Source organism: Pristiophorus japonicus, chromosome 4 (assembly GCF_044704955.1).
Source record: "Pristiophorus japonicus isolate sPriJap1 chromosome 4, sPriJap1.hap1, whole genome shotgun sequence".
In the NCBI taxonomy this organism is placed as follows: Eukaryota; Metazoa; Chordata; class Chondrichthyes; family Pristiophoridae; genus Pristiophorus; species Pristiophorus japonicus.
Genome location: NC_091980.1, coordinates 9,368,758 through 9,378,143, shown reverse-complemented (window position 1 = coordinate 9,378,143; position 9,386 = coordinate 9,368,758). Strand labels below are relative to the sequence as shown.

Below are 9,386 nucleotides of genomic sequence, written 5' to 3'. Positions count from 1 at the left end.
ATCTGTGATTTGAATACATTCAATGAGCTAGCCTCAACTGCTTCCTTGGGCAGAGAATTCCACAGATTCACAACCCTCTGGGAGAAGAAATTCCTTCTCAACTCGGTTTTAAATTGGCTCCCCCGTATTTTGAGGCTGTGCCCCCTAGTTCTAGTCTCCCCTACCAGTGGAAACAACCTCTCTGCCTCTATCCCGTCTATCCCTTTCATGATTTTAAATGTTTCTATAAGATCACCCCTCATCCTTCTGAACTCCAACGAGTAAAGACCCAGTCTACTCAATCTATCATCATAAGGTAACCCCCTCATCTCTGGAATCAGCCTAGTGAATCGTCTCTGTACCCCCTCCAAAGCTAGTACTATCCTTCCTTAAGTAAGGTGACCAAAACTGCACGCAGTACTCCAGGTGCAGCCTTACCAATACCCTATACAGTTGCAGCAGGACCTCCCTGCTTTTGTACTCCATCCCTCTCGCAATGAAGGCCAACATTCCATTCGCCTTCCTGATTACCTGCTGCACCTGCAAACTAACTTTTTGGGTTTCATGCACAAGAACCCCCAGGTCCCTCTGCACCTCAGCATGTTGTAATTTCTCCCCATTCAAATAATATTCCCTTTTACTGTTTTTTTTCCCAAGGTGAATGACCTCACACTTTCCGACATTATATTCCATCTGCCAAACCTTCGCCCATTCGCTTAACCTATCCAAATCTCTTTGCAGCCTCTCTGTGTCCTCTACACAACCCGCTTTCCCACTAATCTTAGTGTCATTTGCAAATTTTGTTACACTACACTCTGTCCCCTCTTCCAGGTCATCTATGTATATTGTAAACAGTTGTGGTCCCAGCACCAATCCCTGTGGCACACCACTAACCACCGATTTCCAACCCGAAAAGGACTCATTTATCCCGACTCTCTGCTTTCTGTTCGCCAGCCAATTCTCTATCCATGCCAATACATTTCCTCTGACTCCGCGTACCTCTATCTTCTGCAGTAACCTTTTGTGTGGCAAATACAACAACAACTTGCATTCATGTAACGCCTTGAACATAATAAAGCAGCCCAGGGGCGCCACAGGAGCAAAATCAAATAAAATTTGACATCAAACCACATAAGGCGATATTAGCGCAGGTGAGAAAGGTTTTAAGGAGCATCGTAAAGGAGGAGGTAGAGGTTTCGGGAAGGTGTTCCAGGGCTCAGGGGTGCCAATGGTGGAGCGATGAAAATTGGGGGAAATGGAGGAGTGCAGAGATCTCAGAGGGTTGTAGGGGCTGGAGGAGGTTACAGAGATAGGGAGGGGAGAGGGCTGGAGGAGGTTACAGTGATAGGGAGGGGAGCGGGCTGGAGGAGGTTACAGAGATAGGGAGGGTTGTAGGGGCTGGAGGGATTTGAAAACCAGGGTGAGAATTTTTAAGTCATGCCATTACTGGACTGTGAGGCATTGTAGTGCAGCGAGCACAGAGGGTGATGGGTGAACAGGATTTGGTGCGAGTTAGGACATGGGCAGCAGGGTTTTGGATGAGGTGAAGTTTGCAGAGGGTGGAAGGTGTGGGCCAGCCAAGGGAATATTGGAATAACCGAGCCTAGAGGTAACCAAGGCATGGGTTATAGGGCACTAAGAATTGAAGACAGAAACACAACAAGCTTTCAGAGATACTAGCCCATCCGCGCACCATGGATTCCTGCCCATCATCGCTATTCAGTGACCTCTAGTGAAATAGTGCAGTTGTGCATGACAGTGGGTTTTGGATGGAGTGGGCATAATGTGATGCCCCCACTGGTCAAATAGCAGGCCAACTTCCACTGTCCATGTTCACACATATGAATATAAAGAAATAGGAGCAGGAGTAGGCCATTTGGTTCCCTCGAACCTGCTCCGCCATTCAATGAGATCATGGCTGATCTTCGACCTCAACTCAACTTTCCCAGCCGGTCCCCATATCCCTTGATTCCCTGAGAGTCCAAAAATGTATCAGCCTCAGTCATGAATATACTCAAAGACTGAGCCTCCACAGCCCTCTGGGGTAGAGAATTCCAAAGATTCACCACCCTCCGAGTGAAGAAATTTCTCCTCATCTCAGTCCTAAATGGCCGAGCCCTTATCCTGAGACTGTGACCCCTGGTTCTAGACTCCCCAGCCCAGGGGGAAACACCCTCCCTGCATCTACCCTGTCAATCCCCCTCAGAATCTTGTATGTTTCAATGAGATCACCTCTCATTCTTCGAAACTCCAGCGAGTATAGGCCCAATCTACTCAATCTCTCCTCACAGTACAACCTTCTTATCCCAGGAAGAATGGCACCAATTTCTCTCAGTGGCACTGGTATAGGGAGGGGATGCAATTGGTCAGGGTTCCATTTCATTATCTGGCTACTCCATCGTGGTGAGGTTGCATGAATGAATGGTTTGCGTGGTTCAGTGAGTAACACTCTCACCTCTGAGTCAGAAGGTTGTGGATTAAGCCCCACTCCAGCACAAAAATCCAGGCTGACACTCCAGTGCAGTGCTGAGGGAGCGCTGCACTGTCGGAGATGCCGTCTTTCAGATGAGACATTAAACCGAGGCCCCGTCTGCTCTCTCAGGTGGCCATAAAAGATCCCACGGCACTATTTTGAAGAAGAGCAGGGGAGTTATACCCCTGTCCTGTCCAATATTTATCCCTCATTCAACATAACGAAAAAACAGATTATCTCATCATTATCACATTGCTGTTTGTGGGAGCTTGCTTTGCGAAAATTGGCTGCTGCGTTTCCCACATTACAACAGCGACTACACTCCAAAAAGTACTTCATTGGCTGTAAAGCGCTTTGGGACTTCCGGTGGTCCTGAAAGGCGCTATATAAATGCAAGTCTTTCTTTCTTTTTCACAGTAATCGAATAGTTCTGGTTGTGATGCTGGGCCAGCATGCTCGAGGTTGTGTGTTCAAATCCCATGATGGCTGGTTGCAAAACTGAATTCATTAAATCTGATCATTTCTGCGCTGACATTATAAAATTGACCTTGAAAGATGTCGGACTGTTGTAAAAATGTGACTGATAAATTCAGGGAAGGGAGCCTGCCATTCTTACCTGGTCTGATCGAGACATGATTTAGTCCCACATGATGTGACTGACTCTTCATACCTTCAGGGAGAGACATTAAATATTACCTTACCATATCCCCCGAGGTAAATCAATAAAAGTCCAGTATTGGACTCCACTGTGATGCCCATCATGGTTGAACAGACTGATCAGCACCTCATCCACCACCTTCAACATTCACTCCCTCCACCACCGGCGCACCGTGGCTGCAGTGTGTACCATCTACAAGATGCACTGCAGCAACTCGCCAAGGCTTCTTCGACAGCACCTCCCAAACCCGTGATTTCTACCACCTAGAAGGACAAGGGCAGCAGGCACATGGGAACACCACCACCTCCACATTCCCCTCTGAGTCACACACCATCCCGACTTGGAAATATATCGGCCGTTCCTTCGTCGTTGCTGGGTCAAGATCCTGGAACTCCCTCCCTAACAGCACTGTGGGAGCACCTTCACCACACGGACTGCAGCGGTACAAGAAGGCGGCTCACCACCACCTTCTCGAGGGGCAATTAGGGATGGGCAATAAATGCCGGCAGCTTCCCAAGAACTATAGAGGGAGAAAAAAAGCCCTGACTTTATAGATTCAAGCAGGTGCAACAAGTGGGAGGCAGAAGATGGTATGGGATGCCCCCAATAACCTTGGGGAGGGCATGGGGCAGCATGACCCTACTCCCTTACCCCTTACCCCACCCACCCTGCCCAGTAACCCCCCTCCAACATGCCCACACAGTGTAAAAGAAATGACCGCAATCCTTTCCTCCACAATATCGATTCGCAGCAGGTTTAAAATAGAAGCACTGAGCTTTGCAGGGCTTGACGTCACGTCAGGGGAGGGGAGGAGGTTCGGTCTGACGTCAGGGAGAGGGAGGAGCCGCTGGAGAGAGAGAGAGAGGGGAGAGAGGGACTGGCCGCAGCCCCGACAGACACACCACAAACCCCGGGTGAGTAGCACAGGCCGCGCAGGGCAATGTAGCAACTGCTTTAAAGAGATATTTAAATGTATCAAAAGGTGCATCGATTGTATTAAATTGTTTCAAAAAGATAATATCTAACAAATTGTTCAAAAAGATGCATAACCCAAATTGTTTTAAAAGAGATACATAACATGTATTAAATTGTTTCAAGAGAGAAATTGTATCAGTTTTTTATAAAAAGATATACAAAATGTATCATTGTTTTTTTAAAGAGACATACCTTGTATCAGAAGATAAATTGTATTCAATTTTCTTAAAAAGAAACACACAATGTATCAAACTTTTTTTAAAGAGACATACAATGTATTAATTTGTTTTGAAAGATTTATATTCAGAATGTTAACGTGTGTGTAGCAGGAATTAAATGTTAACACCAAGTTTGTTTTAAGTAATAGTTTGTTTGAGAAAGTTCAAATGTGTCACTTTGTTGGAGGAGAGCTCAATGAAGCAGTGTTGGTTTGTTTCAAAATAGTTTCAAAATGAATAAAAGACCTCGCAGCAAGTAAAATGAAGTAATTTGCTTTTAGAAAAAGGTTGCATTATTTTTTCCAAGAGCAACGCAGTGCAATTTTAGTCGAGGATATCCATCTTAAATCTGTAACCTGGTCTGTGAAAATTGTGCTTAAATCGCAGTGTTTTGAAATTGATGCAACTTGACCATTTTTAGATAAGAGCACACTTGGTGTTTGTTCAATCCCTCTTGTCCAAAGTCTGAAGTTAATACTTTTTAAGATTCAACAGAGGGTCTAAAATGAGGAAACTCCAGTTGCCCTGGAAACAGTCCTAATAGATTTTCTTGTGATATAGTTGAGGTATTTATGCCCCTCTGAGGGGCTGGAGATGGGGATTTGGGTTCCGCAGTGTTAGGGCGTGTAGACTGCAGTGGCCTCACTGACAGACACCAGGGGCTGGTCACTAAACCCCCCCCCTCCTCCCCTCTGGGAGTTGCGTTCCTGTAACTATTTGCTAGGAGAAGAATGATTGAGTTACACATTTTTTAACAATCTACCCCATGTAACTATTGCATCGCCCCCTCCCTAAAAAAGACGATTCTATAAATGGATTCCGCTGTCCTGGAGTATATGTCTCACAGGCTTGAGACACTACAGCAGAAAATCTGAATGCACATTGCAGAGCCACTGTACATAAAATTACTGGATTGCAGACGGCCAGGGGAAACTTGGCTTAACTCCAAACTTTGACATAGCGGTGAGACAGAATAAAACCTGTCGCTTTTTATTAAAAGTTCACTTACACCCTTAATTCCACAGAATGATTATAATTTTAGTACTGCGTTATTACAGTTTACAAATGTAAAGTTTACTAAGCTAAATTATGATGTTTTAGGAGCATTTTTTCCCCCGCCAAGGTCTGTCTGTATATTTTCACTAAGCCAATGGCCCCAATTCAAAAACTGTGTAGTGAAAAGCAGATCTATCATTTTCACACTGATGGTGCATTTTTGTGTGTGTGGCCTGCGTTGGCGGAGTTTGACATCTATAATTCTGTCGGATGGGTTATTTGGCTGCTGCTGGGGATTTTAGAAATGCACTTCACAGAATCATAGAAATTTACAGCACGGAAGCAGGCCATTCGGCCCATCGTGTCCACGCCGGCCGACAAAGAGCTACCCAGCCTAATCTCACTTTCCAGCTCTTGGTCTGTAACCCTGAAGGTTACGGTACTTCAAGCACGCATCCAAGTACTTTTTAAATGTGGTGAGGGTTTCTGCCTCTACCACCCTTTCAGGCAGTGAGTTCCAGACCCCCACCACCCTCTGGGTGAAGAAATTTCCCCTCAAATCCCTTCTAAACCTCCCCCCAATTACTTTAAATCTATACCCGCTGGTTATTGACCCCTCTGCTAAGGGGAATAGGTCCTTCCTATCCACTCTATCCAGGCCCATCATAATTTTATACACCTCAATAAGGTCTCCCCTCAACCTCCTCTGTTCCAAAGGAAACAACCCCAGCCTGTCCAATCTTTCCTCATAGCTAAAATTCTCCAGTCCAGGCAACATCCTCGTAAATCTCCTTTGTACCCTCTCGAGTGTAATCACATCCTGTTACAAACAGATCACTTATTCCTTAGCTTTACCCTCCTTTCCTGTTGGCCTTACTGGTGCCAGGCTTCACCCAAGTGGTCGACCTTCAAGGACATGTCAGTGGGCGGCTTGCCTGTAGGAGGGTGTGTGGGTATCATTGACAAGCCCACTTCCCTCCTCGCTCCTTTTGGAATGTGGGCAGTGAGCGTACGGCCGTATTTATTGTCCATCCCCCATAGTTCAAGCCTCACTTCAGAGACCTGAGCACAAAAATCTAGGCTGACATTCCAGTGCAGTGCTGAGGGAGCGCTGCACTGTCGGAGGGGCAGTGCTGAGGGAGCGCTGCACTGTCGGAGGGGCAGTGCTGAGGGAGCGCTGCACTGTAGGGGGACAGTACTGAGGGAGTGCTGCACTGTCGGAGGTGCCACATTTTGGATGAAACGTTAAACCGAAGCCCCGTCTGCTCTCTCAGGTGGGCGTAAAAGATCTCACGGCCACTATTTCGAAGAAGAGCAGGGGAGTTTTTAATCTCCTTCAGCTATTCAACTTGAACCGCTGCAGCCTGTGTGGTGTTAATCATTGTAGTGGTTTAAGATCTAGGAGCAGGAGTAGGCCACATGGACCCTCGAGCCTGCTCCGCCATTCAATAGGATCATGGCTGATCTTTGACCTCAACTCCACTTTCCCGCCCGATCCCCATATCCCTTGGTTCCCCTCGTGTCCAAAATAGGCAGCTTTGATACAACTGAATAGCTTACTATGCTAGTTAAGAGACAACCATGTCAGTGTGGAACTGGAGTCATTGTAGGCCCAGACCGAGTAAGGACGGCAGATTTCCTTGCATAAAGTGAACCAGTTGTTCTTTTCTTATCAATAATTTGACAGCTTCATGGACTCTCTTTATTTTCAGTTTTTTTTAACTGACTTCAATTTCTCAAACTGTCACAGTGGGATTTGAACTTGCATTTTATTGGCACTTTTTGAAGAAAAGCAGGGAGTTCTCCCTCAACCAACATAACTAAAAAACAGATGATCTGGTCATTATCACATTGCCATTTGTGGGAGCTGGCTGTGCACAAATTGGCTGTCGCATTTCCCACATTACAACAGTGACTATGCTTCAAAAGTACTTCATTGGCTGTAAAGTGCTTTGGGAAGTCCTCATGTCATGAAAGGCGCTATAGAAATGCAAGTCTTTCTTCTGGGAAGGTAGTGAGCTCTGTCCTTGAAACTCTGCTGTTTTATAACTGGGGGTATTAAAGAGCTGATCCACATGTTGCGGTTACTGGAGTCACTGGGCGGCCAGACCTGGCAGGCTCTTCGTGGTCATTATTCTGGTGCTAGCCAGAACAGACCAGAGATATTGAACGCTCAGACTTGGTCCTAATGGGATTTGAACTCACCGACCTACAGGGTTGACAAATCTGGTGCCATAACCACTTGACGACCACACGTTCCAGCCGGGTGTTACATTGAGTTACATCGGGTGAGCAGCACTGAATCAGGCCATTCCGCCCAACAGGTCCATGGTCCACACTGACCTGCTCCCACCCCTCTCCATCTCACCCCAGCAACACATCCTTCTATCTCTTTCTCCCTCGTGTTTATCCAGCTGCCCCTTAAATGCACCTCTGATATTTGCCTGAAGCACTCCCTGTGGGAGCGGGTTCCACATTCTCACCACTCTCTGGGTCAAGTATACTGATCAGGAGCCCTAAATTATTCTGCCCCCTCCCTCGCCAGAGGCTCTGAGGCCAATGGCAGTGCCCCGTGACCACCAAGCCAGTTGAGGTCAACTGACGGAAGGCAGCGCCTCAGTCCGAGTGCCACTCTGCTCGGTATGTCCCAGTGCCACACTGGGCTGTGTGTTTCCCCAGTGCCACACTGGGCTGTGTGTTTCCCCAGTGCCACACTGGGCTGTGTGTTTCCCCAGTGCCACACTGGGCTGTGTGTTTCCCCAGTGCCACACTGGGCTGTATGTTTCCCCAGTGCCACACTGGGCTGTGTGTTTCCCCAGTGCCACACTGGGCTGTGTGTTTCCCCAGTGCCACACTGGGCTGTGTGTTTCCCCAGTGCCACACTGGGCTGTGTGTTTCCCCAGTGCCACACTGGGCTGTGTGTTTCCCCAGTGCCACACTGGGCTGTGTGTTTCCCCAGTGCCACACTGGGCTGTGTGTTTCCCCAGTGCCACACTGGGCTGTGTGTTTCCCCAGTGCCACACTGGGCTGTGTGTTTCCCCAGTGCCACACTGGGCTGTGTGTTTCCCCAGTGCCACACTGGGCTGTGTGTTTCCCCAGTGCCACACTGGGCTGTGTGTTTCCCCAGTGCCACACTGGGCTGTGTGTTTCCCCAGTGCCACACTGGGCTGTGTGTTTCCCCAGTGCCACACTGGGCTGTGTGTTTCCCCAGTGCCACACTGGGCTGTGTGTTTCCCCAGTGCCACACTGGGCTGTGTGTTTCCCCAGTGCCACACTGGGCTGTGTGTTTCCCCAGTGCCACACTGGGCTGTGTGTTTCCCCAGTGCCACACCGGGCTGTGTGTTTCCCCAGTGCCACACCGGGCTGTGTGTTTACCCAGTGCCACACCGGGCTGTGTGTTTACCCAGTGCCACACCGGGCTGTGTGTTTACCCAGTGCCACACCGGGCTGTGTGTTTACCCAGTGCCACACCGGGCTGTGTGTTTACCCAGTGCCACACCGGGCTGTGTGTTTACCCAGTGACCCAGTGCCACACCGGGCTGTGTGTTTACCCAGTGCCACAACCGGGCTGTGTGTTTACCTAGTGCCACACCGGGCTGTGTGTTTACCCAGTGACCCAGTGCCACACCGGGCTGTGTGTTTACCCAGTGCCACACCGGGCTGTGTGGTTACCCAGTGACCCAGTGCCACACTCTCTGCCTGTTGATCTACCAGGAGAGCTGCTTTATATTTGCTGCCACCGTGTGCGTAGTAAGGAGGAGTCTGTACAGTTTGTAGGTCCTGCGCAGACCACTGTCCTACGGGCTCAGTACCAAACACAGAACGCAGAGCGATGCCAAACAAGGTGCCAGCTGTGGCTCAGTGGAAGAAACGACACAAGAACTGTTGGGGACACGAGCCTCGGTGGGGGGGGTGGTGCGGGGGCAGGAGGCCAGAAATTGGGGGCATTTGCGCCTCCCGTGAGCTGCCGCTGGGAGCGTGCAGCATTGCGCCCCGACCCCCTGCGCCAGGAGATCGTGACGTCTTGCTGTGCGCATCGCCCCGTTCGCGCCCCGGACCCAAAGTTCACTTTCGCCCCCTGCAGGCG

The 9,386-nt window shown here is 48.9% G+C and overlaps 1 protein-coding gene across 2 annotated transcripts in view; it reads left to right on the top strand.

Moving 5' to 3' along the window:
- Positions 1 to 3,923: 3,923 nt before the first annotated feature.
- The window catches only part of anxa6 (annexin A6), a 149,693-nt gene continuing 144,230 nt past the window's right edge, over positions 3,924 to 9,386 (top strand). For both annotated transcript variants that reach the window (XM_070878000.1, XM_070877997.1), the window contains exon 1: positions 3,924 to 4,024. The gene's annotated coding sequence lies outside the window, so the exon portion shown is untranslated. The remainder of the gene's footprint in view (positions 4,025 to 9,386) is intronic.